Genomic DNA, 24,589 nt, shown 5'->3' with positions numbered 1-24,589 from the left:
ACACACCAACTAATAAGACAGAATTGTTCCCCCTGCACACCAAAAAGATTTAAAAAAAAGTTATAATACTTGTGAGTGATACAACATATCCCCATGTTTATGTTCAGCAAATATGATTCAAATTTACAATCACATTTTAGCCGTTTTCAAGCATTTGGAACTTATAGAGTGCTTGTGAACTGTCATTGAGTTCATTTTTGGTGAATTCAATGCATGTATTGTTAATCCTCCAGCAGGTATTATCTCGCTTGTCTTGTCTCCAGAGTCAGAAGATGGCCAGGCACAGCCACTGAAAGAGGAAACAACATTATACAGCAAGCTGTCTAAACTAGAAGTGCTTTTGTTATCGTCTTACACACCTGTTGCATATCGAGCTCAATCTTCCCTGTGTCAGCTCTCTCCAGAGTCTTAAACATTTCTGGTAGAGAGACAAAAAAAAAGGTTCTGGTAATGTCAACATGCCACCGCTCTCAGAGTCTACAAATCAATATTAGATATACTGAATGGATAAAGTTGTGTTTTCTGGACACTTACTGAAGAGCATTTCCAGTTTAATGAGACAACCCACAAAACAGTCAAAGTCTATGGCATACTGAGCATCGGAATAACGGCTGACAATGGCCTGCAGCACACCACTGTTGACCTGGAAACCTGGGGAAGAACAATAGCCATCAGTTAGCATGATGTTCTCAAAGGTGTTGGATAATAGCAGGGTGCTAATGGTAGAGTTACAAAGCCTGGCCCACTCTTATTTGTTCCTGTGGTAAGTATACATGAATTAAATCTATGTGCAGGGAGGGAGTCCTCTAACTGGCTTATCCAGTCTGCCAGGACCCCCCCCCCCCACACACACACACACACACACACACACACAGGTGCCTGTGGGGCTCAGTTGTTAAATACAACCCAGAAAAATAAGCATCATAGGTAAAGTGCTGTATTTACAAAGCTGTATTTTTCCATTTTTACAAGCATGTCATATTTTTAATATGTGTCTCATAACTTGGTATGTGTGTAAACTATAGTGGCATACTCTGTTCAAAAGAAATTAAAATATGCAGGCAACATATTTAAATATCTCATTTTGACTCTTATTACAGTTCTTTACAATCACTTTGCTACTAATTTCAGAACCTTGACGTAATTTTTCAAAACTCTAGACACAAAACTCACAACCAATGATCAAAATGCACATTTTTCAAAACTCTAACACTTTTTGCAATTGCTTGGATAAAATACACATAAACCAAAGATCATTTCTTCATTTAACAAAGATCACCTGTTCAATATGACACAACTTAAAATCAAAGTACTACTATTTCAAAAAGCATTTCACACATTACATTTCAGATGATTGTCTATTCATTCCATTACAATCATCTAACTATCAATCGATACAACTACTCAAAAGGATAAGTAACTGTTGCATTACTCTTAATGCATAATTGTATGGAAACAGACAAACAATATTCCATGTTTAGATCATGAAAGTTTCAAGATAACGAGATTCATTGTCACCAATTAGTGTGGAGCATGAACCAATTAGACTACATTATCTATGGATGTAATATTTTATCATCATTCTTTACTGTAATGTACTACTGTTTATCAGACACTTTCTATGCTCCCATGTACCATCTTTGAGACTATTTACAGTATTGACAATACTGCACTGTATGCATATATATATATATATATACAGTACAGGCCAAAAGTTTGGACACACCTTCTCATTCAATGCGATTCCTTTATTTTCATGACTATTTACATTGTAGATTCTCACTGAAGGCATCAAAACTATGAATGAACACATATGGAATTATGTACTTAACAAAAAAGTGTGAAATAACTGAAAACATGTCTTATATTTTAGATTCCTCAAAGTAGCCACCCTTTGCTTTTTTGATAACGCTGCAAACTTGGTGTTCTCTCAATGAGCTTCATGAGGTAGTCACCTGAAATGGCTTTCACTTCACAGGTGTGCCTTGTCAGGGTTCATTAGTGGAATTTTTTCCCTTATTAATACAGTTTTTTACAATCACTTTGCTACTAATTTCAGAACCTTGACGTCATTTTTCAAAACTCTAGACTCAAAACGATCATCACTTGTAACAGGCTGTCCAATGTTCAAAACATTGCATTGTGCATTCATATCTTATCATATCTAAATCTTGCACTTGCACAATCATTGGTTCAAAAGACATATTGATTGTGAAATCCCATTGAAACGTTACTTTAGATCACCCACACACAAGCTACCCATAGTTTCACTGGGTCATTGTTCGTACAATCATTAAATATTGTAGTACAAAATAGGTGATACCTGTTTCATTGTGGTACTAGATGTAAATACGTCCCTGTAAAACTACTGCAGTAGTAGAGAGAAAACTACAGACAGTGGATTCATTGACCATAACCTGAAATATATTGATGAAAAACAATACAGTATCACAACATAGGTTTACTTGAATCAAAGCAAAATAATTAGCTACAAAATAGAAAAGACAGTACTGTAAAACATCAAATGCAGTGTTCCTCAACTTGCTTGTACTGTAAAAAGCAAAACAAAGAAGTGATTACTGTACTTCTACATCTTCATCAACTCTGTCTTGTGGATTTGGCCACAGGTTGTCATCTACATTGCAATTAGCCAAACATCTTGGAAAAAACCTTCGGGCATGGCGAACAATGTGGTACAAGTATATATGTATATGTATATGTATATACAGTATACTAGCGGTGGGGGAAAAAAACTATACAGTATAGTGTCGCAATATTTTTCGTGGCAATACTGTATCGATACACAGACGGCAAGTATCGATCTTTTATGATATATGTGTTGGTCAGTTTGTCTGCTTGACAATCCCATTTTGCAGCAATAAAATTGAAGTGAGATGAACAAACAGAAATGTATCTTTTTAGATAAAAAAGATGTTGATAACATTTTCCTTTGGGGACATCATTTGAAATTGGGAAAAATTTGAAGTTGGAAAAAAGGTAATACATTGCAATATATTGCAGAATATTGCAATATGTTTAAAATTGCAATAATATCGTATCGTGACATAAGTATCGTGATGATATCGTATTGTGAGACCTCTGGTGATTCCCACCCCTAATATATACAGTATATCTAGGTATATCTAGGTCTAGGTATTTGTTGTGCTAACGGCTAGTTAGCCTGCCTGCTAGCGGGAGTTAAAGCGAACCACTCAGGATTTTGCCTCCTGGGAAATCTAATCTATTCCATATTTTGGTAGCAGTAACGAGCTATCCACAGCTTGCTAATACAAGCAGGAGCACCTGCATTGTATTTCCACTTGTGAAGGTTTTTAGGTTTTAGGAGAAGGCCTCCATCAACGTTGCTACTAGCTAAACTAGCAAGCTACACGATGCCCCCCCTCAGCTGTTCACCTGGCTGTGACTCATGCCTCCTGTTCAGCCAGAAGATAGTGGAACTTGAAGCCAGAATATCGACTCTCCACCAGATCAAGGCAAGTGAACAGTTCCTCGACTCCATTATCTTTGGAAGTTCCCCCCACACACACACTGACGGATGTTTTGATTCCACTGTGCCCTGCAATACTCTCACCCCACCACGCACTAATACAACCTCTGACCCTGTTATCTCTCCTCGGCTTCTGCCGAGGACCCAGCCAGCTCTGCCGACCAGCTCAACTCCACACCAGCCGGAGCCATGGCGTGTAAGCAAGCACCAGAGCAGGCGGTCAGGACAACGCTCAGCCCCAGCCCAACCCCTACGACTAGAAAACCGCTACAGCATTCTGCCGACGCAGCCAGGGAGTTCCCTTCCCCCGCGTCCCCACGCAGCTCATCCTGGTCCATCCACACAGTCGACGCGCCCATTGAGGGCGGACTCTCCCCCCTCGGACTCATCAACCTCCACGCTGATCATCGGAAGCTCCATGGTAAGGGACCTCCACATTCCCCCTTTACCTAGCGGTCCCTCCAAGGTCTACTGCTTCCCCGGTGCCAAGGTCCGTGACATCCAGCACAAACTTCCCGGCATCCTCGCCCGCCACGCCAAGGTCGACGACATCATCGTACATGTGGGCACAAACGACATCAGAGAGAGACGGTCGATAGCACTCCAGGAAGACTTCACCACTCTCCTCTCCACCCTGATGGGCACAGGTAAGCGGATTGTCATCTCTGGGCCTCTACCTACATACAGGAAGGGTGCGGAGAGATGGTCCAGACTGTTCTGGCTCCACACCTGGCTGGAACCACTCTGCACTTCCCTGAGCATTCCCTATGTCGACAACTTCAACTTGTTCTGGGAGATGCCCAACCTGCTGAAGCTTGATGGTCTCCACCCAAACCGACACGGAGCCAGGATGCTGTCGTGGAAGTTTCCTTTGCAGCAGGGGGAAGAGTTTCAGAGTTTAGTAAATTGAAACAAATAAGACAGACTGAGACTAAACACCAAGTTGGGTTTTTGTATTTTATTAAAAAAGATATATTTGCAAAAAGCCGCAGCCCAGTGTGGAGTCAGTGTCTCAAATGAGTGAACAGAACACCAGGCTTATATGCATCTTCAGAGTGACAGCACATACGCACTTGGATTATTATGACGCTACAATTTTGACAGGCAATCTGATACACATGAAGACAATCAGAGGAATACAAGAGACATCTCGGAGTCATCTCACCTCCTCCTCCCTGTACGACTTTCACCCCCCAGTTACATCTTAACTGGCATGGGAAAACATGAGATAGTTTTAGGGTGACCTTGTACCTTTATCGGTTCAGGCTAACAGTGCTCACATAATGTTCCAGACTGCATGTCTCACAAAGTTTAGAATCAAAATCTGCATGTGGGAATGAGATAGACTCTTTCAGCATTTGTGAGAGAATTAAAGTAGAAATAAAACATAAAAATATAAGGAATTGTGCTTAAATGTAATTTTCCCATTACATTCCACCCTTTTGATTACAACCTAATCACAATACACAAATTACTTTAATGATTACATATATTTTTTGCAAATAGCGTCTTCCATGTCCATGTCTTCTATTGTCAGAGGTTGCTAGCACTTGACAAATCGTTGGAAACAATCTTTACCATTGTTTCGGGTGTGTGTGTGTCAGTGTGTGTGTGTGTGTGTGTGTGTGTGTGTGTGTGTGTGTGTGTGTGTGTGTGTGTGGTCCCCTTCTTGGCTGTTTTGAGCCTCTGTAAGAAGGAGCATTTAAACACACTGCTTTTCAAAGTTTGATCTATGTCATCATTGATTCAAAAATATTGCTTAAATGGGGTTAGTCAATTAAACAAGGTTCATACAGATAGTTATATTAAACATTTTCTGTTACCACCAATATTCCATTAAAAACATGTACTTAAGGTACAAAAAAAACAGCAATATCGAAAAATCCTCACATTTTTTGAAACTGGAAACGATCAAAGCAGTTTTTCTGTCAATCAATTAATTGATTTAGCAACTAATCATTTCAGTTGGACTTGTAGGCCTATATATTGGTCGGGCAGTTTGATGACAATAAAACATTATTATGTTAGTATATTTCATAAACATATGTTTTGTGTACAAAAATCCTAATTCTTTTTAACCCACATATGTCAGATTACAAATAGCATCTGTAAGCATTTGTCAAAATTCTGATACTAACTTTTTTGTCTTTGAAATCCAAATTAGTTATTCCTAAAAATGACATAATTTGTCTTTGAAATAAAAAACAACTGTTTGTTTATCACCTATATGACATAAAGATTTCATTTAGCCCCCACTGGGGAAATTCCCTCAAATAAAAGCAAGAAGTAGATCAAATATAATTGACTTCCGATTGAAAGTAACTGTTAAATTTAACTCCTATACAATCCATCAATAGGAAACCCATTGTCCTAATTCAAAAGTACTTTTAGCTCTCTGGTACCAGCAGGAACTGGCCTGAAAGGCAACTTCTTGTTTTTTCTAAACTTTTAGGCATTTGAGTCAATTCAAGTTTTTATGTTGGTGTGCTGAAAGCTCAGAGCAGAAGGTCTTGTGGCAGACTCCTCCTCGCTAGACACACCTGCTGTAACCTGAGCCAGTCTCTCAGACTGTCATCCAGTGCACTTCTCTCTAAAGTTCTTGTTTCCTCTAAGCTTTTCCTGACTGAATTGTTATCCCTTCTATTCATAAAGTATACTAGTATATTATATATTATTATCTTTATGGTATAAAAGTATTATCTTTTACTGTTTATAAGAGTTATCTTTAACTTATATTATATTTTACTTTTCGTGTAAACATATACATATGAGAGTAAATATTAAATGAATATGTGTATACCATTGTTTTAGTACATTACTCATAATGTACATCATTAAGCAGTCACATCAACATTAAACATTTTCATTTAGATATTTAGTCTTAATCATATCTCCAAGTTGTTGATACATTTAATCATCATGGTTTCAAACCATCTCAGCACTAAACCTTACACAACTTACACAGGTCTCAGGAAAGATGCAGCAAGTGCAAGAGTCTAGAAAAATACAAATTAAGGTATTCCCCTTTTCAAACCAGGTTTCTAGGAAGTCTTTGAATGGATCATTTATGCCTGTATTTACCCCAAAATAGTTTATTTCTATCAAATTTTCATCAATCCAATTCAGATTCGAACAACGAAACGTACTTTAAACAAACAAAACACAATAACTGAATACTTATCTTAAAAGTAAAAATAAGTACTTCTAATTATCTTCTCCTAATAATGTTTGTATTTTCAGAATGTGAGTCTGTGTGCTACTTAACTTCACAATGTGTCAGATGTGTCAGAGCAGAACGGTCTCTTGCTCCCCCCTCCCTCTCTCAGTCCGTCTGCTGGTCCGTACCTCCAGACAGTTTCACCGGTCCTGCAGCTGGAGGGGGAGCAAGATGGACCCGACTGACACAAATGAGGCGCCGTGTGGCACAAAACAGAACTCCAAAAAGCATTATTTGTTCTTTTATCAATATTATCACTTGGAAAAATGTCTGCTTATTTTAATGAATATCAATAATTATAAAACCGCATTTCTTTCCCTCATGCTGGTTTAACTCTATAAAATCCATACAAATTGTGCTAAAAAGGAAACACTGCTTTTGTAATTGTTCTCTTTTAGATTACTTTAAAGTTGTGTTTCAGTAAATAGTGAAAGTCAATCAAAACAAAACTAAATTTTAGTTTTTAAATTAAAAAAATTATGTGAACACCCCATTCATTAAACACCCTATTTATTATTGCTACTATATCCCTTCTATTTGAGGCATGACAAACTCATGACTCAAAAAACGCAGCACATATAAATAATCTGTTCAGTGGTTTAGCCATTAACACTGTCCTGTGTTACACAGCAAAACCTGAATAAAAGCAACACAAAATTCAATAAATCATTTCTTTTAAAAGAAAACCAATCACCAAAGTGTTTTCAACGTCAACATCAATTAATTTAGTTTTAACCTATTTGTGATATAGCAAATCAAAATACAAACAAAGTTTTTAGTGCAGTTTTACTGAAAAAAAACTCACTAGAGTACAATATTAAATTAACTGTTTTTAGGCTGAAATCTCATATCAACCTGTATTGGTTTCAATATAACCAATAAACTAAGATGAATTTAAACAAAAATAAGTTTGTTTATTTTCTTTTTATCTTTAGTTTGCAACCCAAAGTTATACTACTCGCTGTCTGGTAGTTCTAAAAATCATTACAAATTAAAGTTTTTAGGCCTATAGAACAAACCTAAGTACTTCTAATTTGACATCTATTCATCCAATTTGTTACCTGATATGGGAAACATATCACATTCTTATAATTCATGACAAACCCCGTAAACCCATCTCCATTTATCCAAATAATAAACCTTGGGTCTCCAAATCAGTCAAAAGCATAATCAACCAGAGGAACATTTGCTTCAATCAGGGCGACATGATACAGCACATGGCATTATCAAAACAAGTGAAGAAGGAACTTAAGCTTGCCAAGTGCGTATATAAAGACAAAGTGGAAAAATTGTTGCGCACTGGAAATTCACGTCCTGCATGGGACGGCGTGAAAACCATGATGGGTTTGCAGTCCAAAAAGTGTACTATTTCTCACAATGGGAAAACCGACCTGGACTTTTCTAATGAACTGAATGTTTTTTATAATCGGTTTAATGTTCAAGATTTTAGTGAGGAGATGTCCGTTTTAAAAAATTTAGACTGTAATCATGTAGATAATATTGTGCCCATTGATAAATTCATGGTCTCGAAACTCCTACGGGGTGTCAAAGAAAGGAAAAGTCCAGGTCCCGATGGGATCGGGGGTCGGGTTCTGAAGAACTGTGCTGTCCAGCTGGCAGACATCTTCTGCTTCATTTTTCAATTGTCCTTACAGCTGCATAAGGTCCCTTGTCTTTGGAAGGACTCAATAATTGTTCCTGTGCCTAAGATTCAAACTCCTAAGACCCTCAATGACTTCAGACCAGTGGCACTTACATCTCTTGTCATGAAAATTTTTGAAAGGCTAGTGAAGGATGCCCTTTTGGACACTGTACGGGATAAGTTAGACCCTCTCCAGTTCGCCTATAGGCCGGGCAGAGGTGTGGACGATGCAACAGGGACACTTTTAAACATGGTTTTTAAACATCTTGAGGGGGCCAAGTCCCTTGTTCGTCTACTATTTATTGACTTCTCCTCCGCTTTTAACTGTATTCAGCCCCATGTCTTAGCAGACAGACTGAAGAACGCTCATAACATTGATAATGGACTGATCTGCTGGCTTATGGATTTTTTAACAGTGAGGTCACAACGGGTTAAAGTGAACAGTGTTTTATCAGATGCCCTTTTATCTTCTACTGGGTCCCCCCAGGGCTGTGTCCTCTCTCCTCTTTTATTTGTTTTATATACAAATGAATGCCAAAGCCATCAGGAACGGCGCCACATCATTAAATTTGCGGATGATTCTGTCATTGTGTCTCTCCTCAGCAGTGACGACTCTGAACATGGTCCGGTAGTCAATGATTTTATTGATTGGTGTAAATCCTCCTTTTTAAACATTAATGTGGCAAAAACTAAAGAGATGTGCATTGACTTCAGAAGAAATCCCGCTGTCATTTCCCCGGTTGTAATGGACAATCAACCAGTTGAACTAGTGCAGCAGTACAAATATCTTGGGACTGTGATCGACAGTAAACTGTGCTTTGAGTCCCATGTTGATGCTGTGTGTAAAAAAGCACATCAGCGCATGTATTTTCTTCGTAAGCTTCGCAGTTTCAATGTCGACACTGTTTTTATGAAAATGTTCTACTCTTGTTTTATTGAATCAGTTCTTACTTTTACTTTTATTTGCTGGCACGGGTCACTTTCTATTAAAGAGAAAAATAGAATGCAAGGTATCGTGAAGGTGTGCAGCAAAATTGCGGGCACACCGTTGGATGGCCTTCATGACCTATATAAGGCCAGATCTTTGAAAAAGGCGAGAGCCATCCTGGCTGATTCGAGTCATCCCTTGTGGGGTGAATTTATGTTGCTACCCTCCGGGCGTAGATATAGTCTGCCGCGATGCAGGACGAAGAGATTTAAAAGATCATTCATCCCTGCTGTTATCCCCATTGTTAATAGTATCCTGTGAATCCAAATTTTAATTATGTTATACTGTTGTTGTGTTTCTTTGTTGCTGTTTGGTATTTGTTATTTGTTACTGCTGGCTGTAATGCAAATTGCCCCTCGGGGATAATAAAGTGACCCTTAACCCTTAACCTTAAACTATATCAAAATCATTGCTGAACTCTACATGCACAACTCCTGTTTCTCTCTTATCTCTGAGTGTGTGTGTTGCTATGGCCTTGCTGCTCTGTAAGCTTAGTCTACAGTGAGTGTTAACCAATCACCTCACTGAGTGGCTCTACTGCTCTCATTGTGTTTGTTAGCATGTCATCAGGAATTTGTGCCTTTTGCAGTGAGACACGATACGTTACCAGTTGGTCCTCACACAGTGGTGTATCTGGTGGGTGTCCTCTTTACCCAAGTCCAATGTGTGGAGGTGCTGTAAACAAAATCTCAAAAGGGTGACCGGTTAAGTCGCTTGCGCGTGCACATTCTATACCTCAGTACAATAAGCAGAGCTTTTGTCAAATGTAGGCATGTTGCATTTTGAATGCAAACCACTATACTTGAGATTTTGGTAGGAATTCTCCATTTTGGAATTATTTCAGTGAGTAGGGCTTTGGCTACTACACTAGCTGACAGTAGTCCTGATCCAAAAAAAATCATTTGTGAACCAATGTTGTTTCACCATTGTGAAACAATTGTTTTTCCCTCAATTGTATTTCCATCATACTAATCATCCCCCCCATTTTACACATGGTTTTTTAACCCATGTGTCAACTTTGCAAAATTTAGGAAAGAAAAAGCTGGATAGCCTTCTGTTAGGAAGAATGAAATCAGGGTTAGTGAGAGGTGTGTCAGAGAGGTCAGGTCATGGTATTCAGACCACCTGTAGCTCTGCAACACCATTGTTTCTCTCTGTCATCTGGTGTGGGGAGAAAATCAGGGTTAAGAACAGTGCATCTGTTAGGGTGACATTTTGCAATCTAACAGAGTAGTAATATCTAAGGTACCTGGCCACAGATAAATAGAGTTTTTCATTCTGTTCCCACAAAATGTGTGACACAGAATGTGGAACAGGGCGTATTTAATGCTTCGAGTGGCAGAATCAAGTTTAGCAGAGAAATTTGCAACCGGACGGAGTTTGTCGCCGTGGTGTTGCAGCAACACAGAGCCACGCAGCTCTTGTGCTCATCAACGGTCTGTATAAACTGTTTTTAGGGATCTGGCAGTCCCAGCGTCGGGGGAAGCCAGTTTCATATTCACGAACGCTTCATTAGCTTCGGCAGAAGCTATTCTGTTCATTTTACATGAAAACAGCACTGTACCAAAAACTTTCTTTCGAGGACGGAAAAAGCAGATGCAGCCTTGAGAGATGTAGAAAAAACACAAGCTGGGCACTTTAAAAAAAACTATATTGGTTGTCAGTCAAGCATGCAGCTACAACACAGTCAGTATCAGTCCAAATTAAATGTGAGGTTGTCAAACTGTCATTATGTCTCTAAAGAACCGTTTTGAGCATTCTTCATCAGGCCCTGTAGTAACATGAGCTGTGTAATGCCGGTTGTCAGGTTTCATGCAGTCAGAGGCAGGGCTGATTACAGACGCTGCCTCAGTGAGGTCATTTTAGCCACACTGTGATTAACAAATGTGGTTTTGTTAGATGCATCATTATGAGAAATTCTCAATCCATCAGGTGTTGAGGTTAAGCCAATGTTAAAAGTGCACATTAAATCACTACCTGAGCAAAATAAGTGGACATAAATCAGACACCAACAAAATGTTTCCCATGTATATGAGAAAGGAACAGAAAATTGTTCTCTTACTGTTTAACCTGTATTCCCAATTGACCAAATAGAATGACCACTGCACTTCAGTGTCAAATCTTTAGCTCTAATAATCAAGTTATGTGAGTGGAACCCCTTTAACTTTACCCTCAGTAGTAGGCATTTTCTTCTAGGTTTCAGAAGATAACATACTATCATGGTTTAACTGATTAGATTCTTTTTTCAGAACTTTCTAACCTATCAATTGTCCCTAATAGCAAAAACAAAAAAAACAGTGTATCAGTGCCAAGCATTTCTTCATTGCATGAAGCAAGTGTGTGTGTGTCTGTGTGTGGTAGCACTACCTTCCTTATCAGCTTTTGGACTCAGTCAAACAGAGGGACAGGTGTTGTTCTCTGTCTGAGGTGTTTTTTGCTTTTTCTTCGGGCATTTACATACCCAATGTCCAAAGTCCTTGCAGTACCAACACTGGTCTGGTTCGTTGGGCTCATCATTTTGCCCACGGTACCCGCCTCGGCCTCTTCTGGCTCGACCACGTCCTTCGTGGGAGCGGCTTTTTCGGTCCGCGCTCCATATGTTGCCCACCAGCCTGTTGTAACATGCAGACAAATCGCTTCAAACATGGTTTTCTCACGTACTCGTTTTTTAGTTTTTAGTTCCGTTTCTCCAACTTGTCTTTCTGAACTGATGAAGAGGTTATTGGTGTATGTGTGTGTTTTTGCAATCTTTCCCTGAATCATACCTTTAGTTTTCTTTTATCCATAAGTTAAAAACACTCCTTATTTTTCTCCACTTGTTCTAAATCACTCATCTTAATTTTGTCTTTCTTTCTCAGTTTTTTTTCTTGTTCTCCTAATTCCTGTTTGAATATTTTCAATTTGCCCGAATTTAAAGGAAAACCCAAAATTTTTCAATAAAAACTTCCAGGTCTCCTGGCGCTTTCTCACACATGTCACACACCACGGTTCCCCTAGGGACGTGTGACCCGGATCCGCTTCGACCCGTTACCCATTACACTGGGAAGAAGTACTTCTATCCTACTTACAATCGTTACTGTAAAGCCCGGTTCTATCTTATTTCGGAAAAACCCAAGCACAAAAAAACCTAACAGTTTCTGAAAAACCGTTTATTAGATTTACTTCAAAACCTAATTAGATTTGTCCCCCGAAAATCTACAAAGCAAAGTCACACCCGTGCGTGGATCAGTTTTATGGTGCAAAAACACTGCTGGAGTGATCACAATTATGTATCTATCTATACAACCTTAAAAATACCAACAAAATCTATACAAACAACCCCAATGTTTATCCTATCTCAGTGTCCAAAGTCAGTATTTGTTTCTGGAAGTTTTACTTCAGCCAATTCAAATTACTCTTAATTCAATTTAAATTAGAGAGTGATCTTACCCTGCTGCGTGGATTTGCTTCCGTCTTAATAGATCAGTGTTGGGTCAGTAGAGTCCTCCGTGGTTTCTGATCCTCTCTCTCTGAATGCTTTTTGGGCGAGGTAGAGGCGAAGATCGTTGGATCTCGGATCGCGAGTCCTCAGTCAACCACGGAGTCTCTTTTATCTGACCCCTGCACATGATCTCCCATCTCGTCGCCATGTTTGTCGTGGAAGTTTCCTTTGCAGCAGGGGGAAGAGTTTCAGAGTTTAGTAAATTGAAACAAATAAGACAGACTGAGACTAAACACCAAGTTGGGTTTTTGTATTTTATTAAAAAAGATATATTTGCAAATAGGATCAACATGATTTCACAAAAGGCCGCAGCCCAGTGTGGCGTCAGTTTCTCAACATACAAAAACAAAAACCTAAAAATATAAGGAATTGTGCTTAAATGTAATTTTCCCATTACAATGCTATCTGACAACATAACGACCACACTGAAAGGCAAGTATTGACATTATGTTGAAAATATCACAGATTCATGTCCCCCAGGCATTGATCCTGATAGCACTATACAAGTGGATGAATCTGAAAATGTTTTCTGCAGGATAACATGTAGTACTAGTATTATTCCAGTAACGTGTAGTACTAGTACTATTCCAGTAGCATGTAGTACTAGTGTTATTCCAGTAACGTGTAGTACTACTACTATTCCAGTAACATGTAGTACAAGTACTATTCCAATTATAATCAACAACAGACCACACAAAGTGGTGAATAGAGGGGCAATACTTAACAACCTAATTGGAATTAAAACTACCACTGCAATGATAGAAAAGGATAGGAAAATTAGATGTGGATTACTAAATATCAGATCTCTGTCTTCTAAAGCAGTACTAGTAAATGAATTGATATCTGATAATCAAATTGATCTATTCTGTCTTACTGAAACGTGGCTGGGCCATGAAGAATATGTTAGTCTAAATGAAGCGACTCCTCCCAGTCATATTAATACTCAAATTCCTAGAGGCTCAGGCCGAGGAGGGGGAGTTGCAGCCATATTTGATTCAAGCCTGTTAATTAATCCTAAACCCAAACTGAATTATAACTCTTTTGAAAGCCTTGTTCTTAATCTTCAACATCCAACACGGAAATCAGAACAGCCAATTATATTTGTTGTCTACCGAGCTCCAGGTCCGTATTCTGAATTTTTATCTGAATTCTAAGAGTTTTTATCATGTGTAGTCCTTAAATCAGACAAAGTACTTATTGTAGGTGATTTTAATATCCGTGTGGACGTTGACAGCAATAGCCTTACTACTGCTTTCAATTCATTACTGGATTCAATCGGTTTCAGTCAGACTGTGCACAAGGCGACGCACTGTTTTAACCACACCCTCGACCTTGTGCTGGCATATGGTATTGAGATTGAGGATTTAATAATATTTCCGCAGAATTTGGTATTATCAGATCATTTTTTAATTACTTTTGAATTCTTGCTACCTGACCATACTAAACTAGATAATGGCTTCTACACTAGATGCCTATCTGACAGTGCTATAGCTAAATTTAAGGAAGATATTACAACAGCATTTGACTCTATGTCGTGCCTTAGAATAACAGAGGACCTCTATGTTAACCTCAGTCCCTCGCCGGTTGATGTTTTTGTGGACGGTGCTGCGACTTGCCTACGGACGACCTTGGACTCTGTCGCTCCTCTCAAAAAGAAGACGATGAAGCGAAGGAAAACAGCTCCTTGGTATAACGAACAAACTCGCAGATTGAAACAAGTCTCGGGAAACCTCGAGGGTAAGTGGCGCCCGCCAACCAAAGTGGAAGAATCCCGTCTGGATTGGCAAGAAAGTCTCAAAACCTATAGGAAGGCCTTAAGAAAAGCCAGATCAGACTATTACTCTTCACTAATAGAAGAAAACAAGAACAACCCAAGGTTTCTTTTGAGCACTGTAGCCAGGCTGACAGACAGTCATAGCTCTACTGAGCCATCTATTCCTCTAGCTCTGAGTAGTGATGACTTCATGAGCTTCTTTAATGATAAAATTATAACAATTAGAGATAAAATTAATCACCTTTTGCCCTCAACTTCTAACAGTTCATCTTTAAATACAGGACCGCTAGAACGAACGACTAGTCCGGAATATACTTAGACTGCTTTTATCCTATAGACCTTCAACAATTAATGTTAAAGATATCCTCAGCTAAGCCATCTACCTGTCTCTTGGACCCCATCCCAACAAGGCTACCTAAGAAGCCGCTTCCCGTCGTCAAACACTTCACTACTAGATATGATCAATATGTCCTTATTAACAGGTTATGTACCGCAGTCATTTAAAATAGCTGTGATAAAACCTCTTCTGAAAAAAACACCCCTGGATCCTGAGGTCTTAGCAAACTATAGACCTATATCTAACCTTCTTTTCTATCCAAGATCCTTGAGAAGGTGGTGGCTAATCAGTTATGTGATTTTCTACATAGCAACAGTTTATTTGATGATTTTCAATCAGGATTTAGAAAGAATCATAGCACAGAGACGGCACTGGTGAAAATTACTAACGACCTTCTAACAGCTGCAGACAAAGGACTTGTCTCCATTCTTGTTTTACTAGATCTTAGTGCTGCATTTGACACTATTGATCATACAATCCTGTTACAGAGATTAGAACACTTAGTCGGAATTAAAGGAACTGCACTAAAATGGTTTAAGTCTTATTTCTCTGAGCGATCCCAATTTGTTAACATTAACGATAAACCCTCCAAGCACGCCAAAGTTAGCCATGGCGTTCCTCAAGGCTCAGTGCTTGGACCAATTCTATTTTCCTTATATATGCTTCCTCTAGGACATATTATTAGGAAACATTCAATTAATTATCACTGCTACGCAGACGATACCCAATTATATCTGTCAATTAAGCCAGATGAAAGTGGTCAGTTAGCAAGACTTCAAACGTGTGTTGAGGATATAAAATCCTGGATGACCCACAACTTCCTGATGTTAAACTCAGACAAAACGGAAGTTATTGTGATAGGACCAACGCACTGCCGAACTTCGTTTTCGAAAGATATAGCTACTCTGGATGGTATTGCTGTCAGAAATTTGGGAGTTATTTTTGATCAGGATATATCCTTCAACGCCCATTTAAAACAAACCTCAAAAATAGCCTTTTTCCATCTTCGTAACATTGCCAAAATTAGGAATATCCTGTCTCAGAATGATGCTGAAAAACTAGTCCATGCATTCGTTACTTCTAGACTAGATTACTGCAATTGACGAGAACTAAGAGAAGAGATCATATTTCTCCTGTATTAGCTTCTCTGCATTGGCTTCCTGTGAAATCTAGGATCGAATTTAAAATCCTCCTCCTGACTTACAAAGCTCTAAATGGTCAAGCACCATCATACCTAGAAGAGCTCTTAGTACCTTATTGTCCCACTAGGGCACTGCGCTCCCGGAATGCGGGGCACCTTGTGGTTCCTAGAGTCTCTGGAAGTAGACTGGGGGCCAGGGCCTTCAGCTATCAGGCTCGGTTCTGTGGAACCAGCTTCCAGTCTGGGTTCGGGGGGCAGACACGCCGTCGCCGCCACATTCAAGAGTAAACTGAAAACCCTCCTCTTTGACAAAGCTTATAGTTAGGTAGTGAGGAGTTGCAGCGTCCACCTAACCCGCCCACCTGTTCTCCTCGTAAGTTAGTTATGCTATTACAATTCTAGACTGCAGGGGATGCTGTTTCCTTCCTATGACACACTGAGCTGCTCTCTCTCGTCTACTTGTTACTTCTGTATGCATCCTGTCCCAGAATTGCTTGTTACTAATCTAGCTCTGGGGAGTTTACCTCCGGAGTCCTTATGTTTCTTCTTCGCAGAGCTATGCTCTGTACTCGCAACCGTCCGCCTCCTGTCGTATCCTGCGACCTGCTGCATCCTACTGCATCCTGCTGCATCTGCTGCATCCTGCTGCACCCTGCTGCATCCGCCACATCCACCTCGCCGCGCAGCTACATCCCGAACGCCCTGCTGTGATGTTCCTATGCACAGAGTAGTCTGGATCCGGTATAGGGGACAGCACTACTCAGTATGACACGATGTGCCCTGGCTATGACATGAACTTCCACGATAACCTTCGACGTCACTGTGACCTTTAATGTGACTATTACGCCACTGTTCATCACACCCCCAACGGGCCCGTCAGACACCGCCTACCAAGAGTCTGGGTCTGCCGAGGTTTCTTCCTCAAAGGGAGTTTTTCCTTGCCACTGTCGCGATAGCCACTGCTAATGCTTGCTCTTGATGGAATTACTGTAATTGTTGTAATTGTTGTTACTGTAATTGCCTATATAGGCCTGCATGCATTTAGTGCAGTATTGTCAATACTGTAAATAGTCTCAAAGGTGGTACATGGGAGCATAGAAACAGTGTCTGATAAACAGTAATACATTACAGTAAAGAATGATGATAAAATATTACATCCATAGATAATGTAGTCTAATTGGTTCCTGCTCCACACTAATTGGTGACAATGAATCTCGTTATCTTGAAACTTTCATGATCTAAACATGGAATATTGTTTGTCTGTTTCCATACAACTACTCATTAAGAGTAATGCAACAGTTACTTATCATTTTGAGTAGTTGTATCGATTGATAGTTAGATGATTGTAATGGAATGAATAGACAATCATCTGAAATGTAATTTGAAATAGTAGTACTTTGATGTTAAGTTGTGTCATATTGAACAGATGATCTTTGTTAAATGAAGAAATGATCTTTGGTTTATGTGTATTGTATCCAAGCAATTGAAAAAAGTGTGTTAGAGGTTTGAAAAATGTGCATTTTGATCATTGGTTGTGAGTTTTGTGTCTAGAGTTTTGAAAAATTACATCAAGGTTCTGAAATTAGTAGCAAAGTGATTGTAAAAAACTGTAAAAAAGCAAAGGGTGGCTACTTTGAAGAATCTAAAATATAAGACATGTTTTCAGTTATTTCACACTTTTTTGTTAAGTACATAATTCCATATGTGTTCATTCATAGTTTTGATGCCTTCAGTGAGAATCTACAATGTAAATAGTTATGAAAATAAAAAGAAAACACATTGAATGAGAAGGTGTGTCCAAACTTTTGGCCTGTACTGTATATATATATATACATACTGTATATATTAGGGGTGGGAATCACCAGAGGCCTCACAATACAATATCATCACGATACAATATTATTGCGATTTTAAAGATATTGCAATATTCTGCGATATACTGCAATGTATTACCTTTTTTCCAACTTCAAATTTTTCCCAATTTCAAATGATGTCCCCAAAGGAAAATGTTATCAACATCTTTTTTATCGAAAAAGATACATTTCTCTGTTTGTTCATCTCACTTCAATTTTATTGCTGCAAAATGGGATTGTCAAGCAGACAGACTCACCAACACATATATCATAAAAGATCGATGCTTGGCGTCTGTGTATCGATACAGTATTGCCACGAAAAATATTGCGACACTATACTGTATCGATTTTTTCCCCCACCCCTAGTATACTGTATATACATAACATATACATATACATATATACTTGTACCACATTGTTCGCCATGCCCGAATGTTTTTTCCAAGATGTTTGGCTAATTGCAATGTAGATGACAACCTGTGGCCAAATCCACAAGACAGAGTTGATGAAGATGTAGAAGTACAGTAATCACTTCTTTGTTTTGCTTTTTACAGTACAAGCAAGTTGAGGAACACTGCATTTGATGTTTTACAGTACTGTCTTTTCTATTTTGTAGCTAATTATTTTGCTTTGATTCAAGTAAACCTATGTTGTGATACTGTATTGTTTTTCATCAATATATTTCAGGTTATGGTCAATGAATCCACTCTCTGTAGTTTTCTCTCTACTACTGCAGTACTTTTACAGGGACGTATTTACATCTAGTACCATAATGAAACAGGTATCATCTATTTTGTACTACAATATTTAATGATTGTACGAACAATGACCCAGTGAAACTATGGGTAGCTTGTGTGTGGTCGATCTAAAGTAACGTTTCAATGGTATTTCACAATCAATTTGTCTTTTGAACCATTGATTGTGCAAGATGTATTTAAAGATATGAATGCACAATGCAATGATTGGACAGCCTGTTTTACAAGTGATGATCGTTTTGAGTTTTGTGTCTAGAGTTTTGAAAAATGACGTCAAGGTTCTGAAATTAGTAGCAAAGTGATTGTAAAAATCTGTAGGAAAGCAAATGTTATCCCTGAATTTCAAGCTATAAAATGTAAACTTGCAGAGAAAATGTTGCAGCAAAGCAGTAAGGTTATGATAAATAATGTAAATAAAGAAGGTCTTTTCAAACATATTGATGGCCAGACCTTTAATGGATGAGATTCAGTTACCTGCTTCAGTGGCGGCGGCTCTCATCTCGTAGGAGTTCATGGTGCCAGAGCTATCTGTGTCATGTTTCTTGAAGATCGCCTATATGATCCAGGCACCCATGTGTTGTGTTAACAGATACAACCAGGTATAACAACCAAAACTCATTTCATATTCATACGCTGCATAAATGACAACTTACCAGGTATTTCTGGATTTTGCTCCAAAGCAAGTTGAATTCCATCAGTCCCAATTTGCCACTTTCATCTTTCTGAGGAATGTTAAGATTTATAAAAAGCACATCCTGGGTGATGAATTGAATTGATTGTTCACATATTTTAATTCCACACAGTATATTATAATGCACCCACATCCCAACATTTTTAAAGTGCAGTTTCAAAACATCAACTGTGGGAGGAGAATTTATTCATTTCTTAAAGAGGATACATCTAGCAGACTGACAATAAGGCGACCTGTCTCCAGGCTGAAGGATTCTGTCTTGATATCAGACCCTGCAAGAAAGTGACACAACATAGCTAGCTCTAACTCTTACAGTAAGTCAATGAAAATAAAAAGGCTACTTGTTGATCTATGTAAGAGATTAAATTTACTCACGCTGAGAGACAACTTTGTTCAAAATTTCAACCAGTTCAAAGGCCGATACCTCCATGTCCTCTTTGAAAAATGCACATTATAAGTTATTTTACTACTGGTTTGTAATCCAGGTTTAGAGCTGTTGATACTTTCTTTTATCCAATAGCTCTCATGTTGACATACATTGCCATCAGTCTGCTTGAAGAGCTCCTTGAAATGAGGATCCACATCACTCTCAGATAGCTCCTCCTGTGAGATGGAGACAGTATGTTACTCATGTCAAATAGGAGAAGCAATGCCTCTTCAAATTTGATTCATTTTTTAAATATTGTTAAATTTAACCTAACACATTAACACATTAAGTGATAATAATTTCAAATTGAATGTGACATGCTATTTCATTTAATCTCAGTACTAAGGTGGAAAGAAAAGAATGCCTAATCAATGCAAGAGCAGCTAAATCATTCTGTGGATGTTCTTACCTCCTCTATTGGAATGTCAAAGTCATCCTCCAGTGGACTGAAACAAATAGAAATGCATAGCTTGAACACACTCTGTTGGCGTGCAAGAAAATAAAATTAACAGTAAGTTTTGACTGTTTGAAATTGACCTCTGAGCTTTGTCCACTAGATGGCTGTATTACAGCAAAGCTCTGAGGTCTACATGAGCCTGCAGACATCAATCAGTCTGTATGTTACTGTAACACAATACCTGGCTGCAGCCGGTTTCTCAGAGAACACCCTGAGAAGGAAGCTGCCATTCTTGTTAGGCTCATAGGTCGAGGGAACAATGGCATATTCTCCTGGAGGAAGATTAAAACGGTTGCACACTTCCCGTGTGTAGGTGAAGGAGCTCAAGGCCACATAGCTCTGTTCCAGCAGGACATCTGGACCCAGGTGAACATTGCTTCGGCCTTACCTGTACTGAAGAGTAACAGGAGAAAAGGGCTTTTATAAATGAAAGCCATCCAGAAAATCACAATGCAAACGTGACACTTGTGATGTCTATGTTGCATTTCAAATTTCAGAGAAAGTAAGGGATAAAACCTGATCTGTAAAAGACCTGTAAAAAGGAAACAGACAGAAGAAGTATTTAAAAAAAGAAATCAGTCAAAAACAGAGCTCTGATTTCATGATAATCAAACATCAAATTATTCTGAGGCACCTTATAAATGGCAAAGCCAATTCTCTCAAAGTCATGGCCGAGCTTCTGCTGCTGTCGCACATCCTTTTGCATGAGCCCAACCAGAATGGTGCATCCATCCTTCCCATCCAGGGGATCATCATCCACATCCTCCAGGCGCACCACAAACTGAGGGTTGGATGAGAATGTGGCTCGAACAGACAAAAGTGTAATTCTTTATATGAAGTGCAACAGAAGTTCTTGCTCAGACATACATATGGTTTCTCCGTTACCTGAGAAATTTCGGCAGCCGCCTGCAGTAGAGCCCACCCTCCACGTCCCTTCATACTGGTAGTGGTTCCAGTGGCCCACTTTATCACTCGTGAGTGTGTCTGGGGTCAAGTTACAGATCTCCAGCTGGGTGAACTGCTCGATAAAGTCTGAATAGGACATCCTGAGGAGAGAAACACGTTTCTCAACAAAGAAAATTGGGCCTAATTTACTAACACTAGCGCAGTTTGCGCTGCGTCTGTTTGGCGAGTTCGGTAATAGCGCACGCTATGCTTCCACATTTTGCGTAGTATTTATCAACCCTGACACCCATCAGCCAATCAGCGTCTTTCTCCGCCCACTAGACCGTAGACTGCGCTGTAGCAAAGCGGTACTTGTGCTATGATATGGCTGAGTGCTGCTGTGATATTCCCACTGCTGATGCTAGGACTGTTTGAAATGATCCTGATGCCAGTATGTGTAACGTAGCGAGGAGTTTAACAACTGCTGCAATGGAACGCTGAGTGGAAGATTCAATTTCATCTTTGATTTCTTCCAGTAACTCTAATATTGCATGGCTGCTTGATCTGTAACGCTAAATGATGTTGTGTTCACTGACAAAGTGTGATTCTTGTGTTAAAAATACGTTCAGCCTCGCCTATGGGTTCATCTTGCTCAAATTACAGTTGGCATTTCACCAGCGGCATAAAGGTCTACGAGGAAACTCGATTGCGGCTGGTTTAGACCTGCTTTAAGAGGCGGAGAATTTCCCCCGCAGAATAGAGGCGCGCTCTTACTGTGAGTCTTTGTAAATACCATGGAATATATAATTAGGTGCACTTTGCGCTTATCCTCCCACCTTTTTTGGTGGAACTCCCACTTTCCCCACGACCCTCCCACGAACGCATATTGAAAGCGCAACTTGTCTCTTCTCGCCCATGTGGCAGACAATCTGCGACTTTACCCAAGTGCGCCCTGTTTGTAAATAGCCTGCATCGGTTACGTCCATCTTTGTGACCAATTAGGCGTGATAAATCTAGCCCATTGTGTCCATCACTTTTCCTAGTCTGAGCCTATATAGTTCATTTGATGATGGTGAAAATATGTAAAATATTATTCTCATGGAAATGAAAGGTTAAAGCCAATAGATTTACCAGAATTCTCCATCATCAGCCACATGGTTCAACTTTGATTTCTCATCTTCACTGAGATGGTTCCATTCACCGGACCTAATTGTGATTTAAAAAATCATGCTTTTAGGATAATCCTGGAAATAACTAATGGTAGCTTATGGTTAATGGATCTAGAATGTAATTATTTACTTATCACTCCAAGGCCCAGTCCACTCCACGTGACCCCATGGGTTCCTCATGCGAACCAGCTGAACCGGCTTGCCTTGGAAATTAACCTGGGAGAGAGCAACAGCAGGCAATGTAATTTGCATGCAGTTGAAAAAAAACAGCATAATGTTGACAGTTTAGATAATCATATACCTCCTCTGCACCAGTGACTGAGTATGCATGTCCCTTGACAAGTTTGAGAGGTGTAACTGCCTCTGTCTCGGCACTGGTGGTCTGAAAACACCAAGAACAACACTTCAATCTGATGACATGAGTACTTTACTTCTGTTGGTGTGTTGGCTTGCAGGTAAGCATGCAGATCTGAATGAAAATAAGCAAATTACTATGAAAATAAGACCTACTTTAATAGCGCAACCAAGCAGTGAACCCAGTCTCAGGGCCTTCTGCATGATTTGGAAGAGCTCGGTGGAGCTTTGTCTAAGTAGTATACTTCTGCAATCCCTCCTGTAAAATCCTCAAAACCCTCAGTAGTGTGTCCTCCTGTCAGGGCCTCATAGCTGCCATACAACCTGTCAGACACAGAGGGATGTGACCAGATTTACCAACTATATATTGTACATTTTCACTGGATTAACGTTTAGATGAAGCAAAACAAGAACGATCCATACTTGGCGTAGGCCTTCTCCAGCAGCGCACTCCAAAACTCTGAGCGCTCCGCTGAGTGAACGAACAGCAGCTTTCCTTTTCTTGTGGGTAAACGGTCATCGATCACCACATCCACCCACTCACCAAACTGCCAGAACTGAGAAGAAAATATTCTCATCAGTAAACTCAACGTCAAATACTTTTTTACTCATGAGCAAGACAATTGTGTGATCCTTGAATAATATGTTCTATTCTCTGCATGTCACAGCATGGCAATATAGGGAAACTTAGTACCACTAAAAACACTATTTCATTGTTTTGTTTTTAACCTATTACCATGAGCCATCATTTTACGGTTATGGTTAAGTCAGATAAGAAGGGCATTTGTCTGACCTGGAAGTGAAATATCCCAGCGTAACCTTCAGTAAAACTCTGTTCCTGGGGCACCACGCGAGCCAGGAGCTCCTGGTCTAGAGTCAGACTGGCTATTGCAGCCAGAAGCCAGCAGTCACCTACACAATAAAATCAGAGACATGTTCCGAGATTGAGCAATATGTGGCATTCACCGTAGTGCAGCAGATGCTGCAAACAGCAAAAAGCGGAAATCCAAAACACCCCATCATCCATCCATCCATCCATCCATCCCTTCATTCTGTCCCCTCACTTACCCAGAGCTCCTTGACAAATGTCCGTCCTGTGGCTCCATCATCAATGAACTGTGGGTTTAAGCACAGATCCTATATAGAGAAGCAAACAATCACAAACAGTTGAATATTTGAGAGCAGTTTTGAGAAATCTTTCCTTGGATTGTCCGGTATCACACTACTGAGACAATAGGAGGAAATAGTTAAGTTCAATGATTTAGATCTGATGACTGCATTGAAAGTAAAGAAAACCCATATGAAAATGATTCAACACATTTAGGTAAATTCTCTCCCAGAGATTATTACTATGGTGAATAGTAATACAGTATGAGGCTTACATTTAAACTTTAGTGGCTTTCAAGTGTTCTGATTGCGATGCAGAAAGTAACGAGGTACAGCTACTCTTTTATATATATATATATATTGTCTTTTACTTCTGCTTTACAAAGACTTAGTTTAAAAGATTAAATATTTGCAATTCAGTAAATGAAAGAAATACAATACTTAATGTCAAGTCATTGACAAGCTCACCAACCATAGGATCATTTAAAAAACAGTGTTCCTCTTATGTTTGGTTAGTTTTCATTGCTGTGTGTTTTTTCTTAGAGGCTTCCTACCGTTGGCCTTTTCCAATCAACCCCTTGGTTTCTTCTGAGTCTGGTCCCAGCTCATCGTAGCCCAGTGACGTGGGCTCAGCTGGAAAGCGGTTGTCCTCAAACAGGCGTCCACTCTTCAAACACTGCTCACGCAGAGTCTCATAATCCTGCTGGGAGAACTTCACTGCTTTCTTGTTTGTGCCAATGCCTTGTTCCCTGTCCTGCTGACGGACCAGTCGATCTGCCGTGGATGTCATCCTCACCTTGTAA

The 24,589-nt window shown here is 39.5% G+C and overlaps 1 pseudogene; it reads right to left on the bottom strand.

Moving 5' to 3' along the window:
* Positions 1 to 265: 265 nt before the first annotated feature.
* Positions 266 to 24,589, bottom strand: LOC120562503 (annotated as a pseudogene).

Source organism: Perca fluviatilis, chromosome 7 (genome assembly GCF_010015445.1).
Source record: "Perca fluviatilis chromosome 7, GENO_Pfluv_1.0, whole genome shotgun sequence".
Lineage (NCBI taxonomy): Eukaryota > Metazoa > Chordata > Actinopteri > Perciformes > Percidae > Perca > Perca fluviatilis.
The sequence above is the reverse complement of the archived record's forward strand: the minus strand, read 5'-3'. Positions and strand labels throughout refer to the sequence as shown.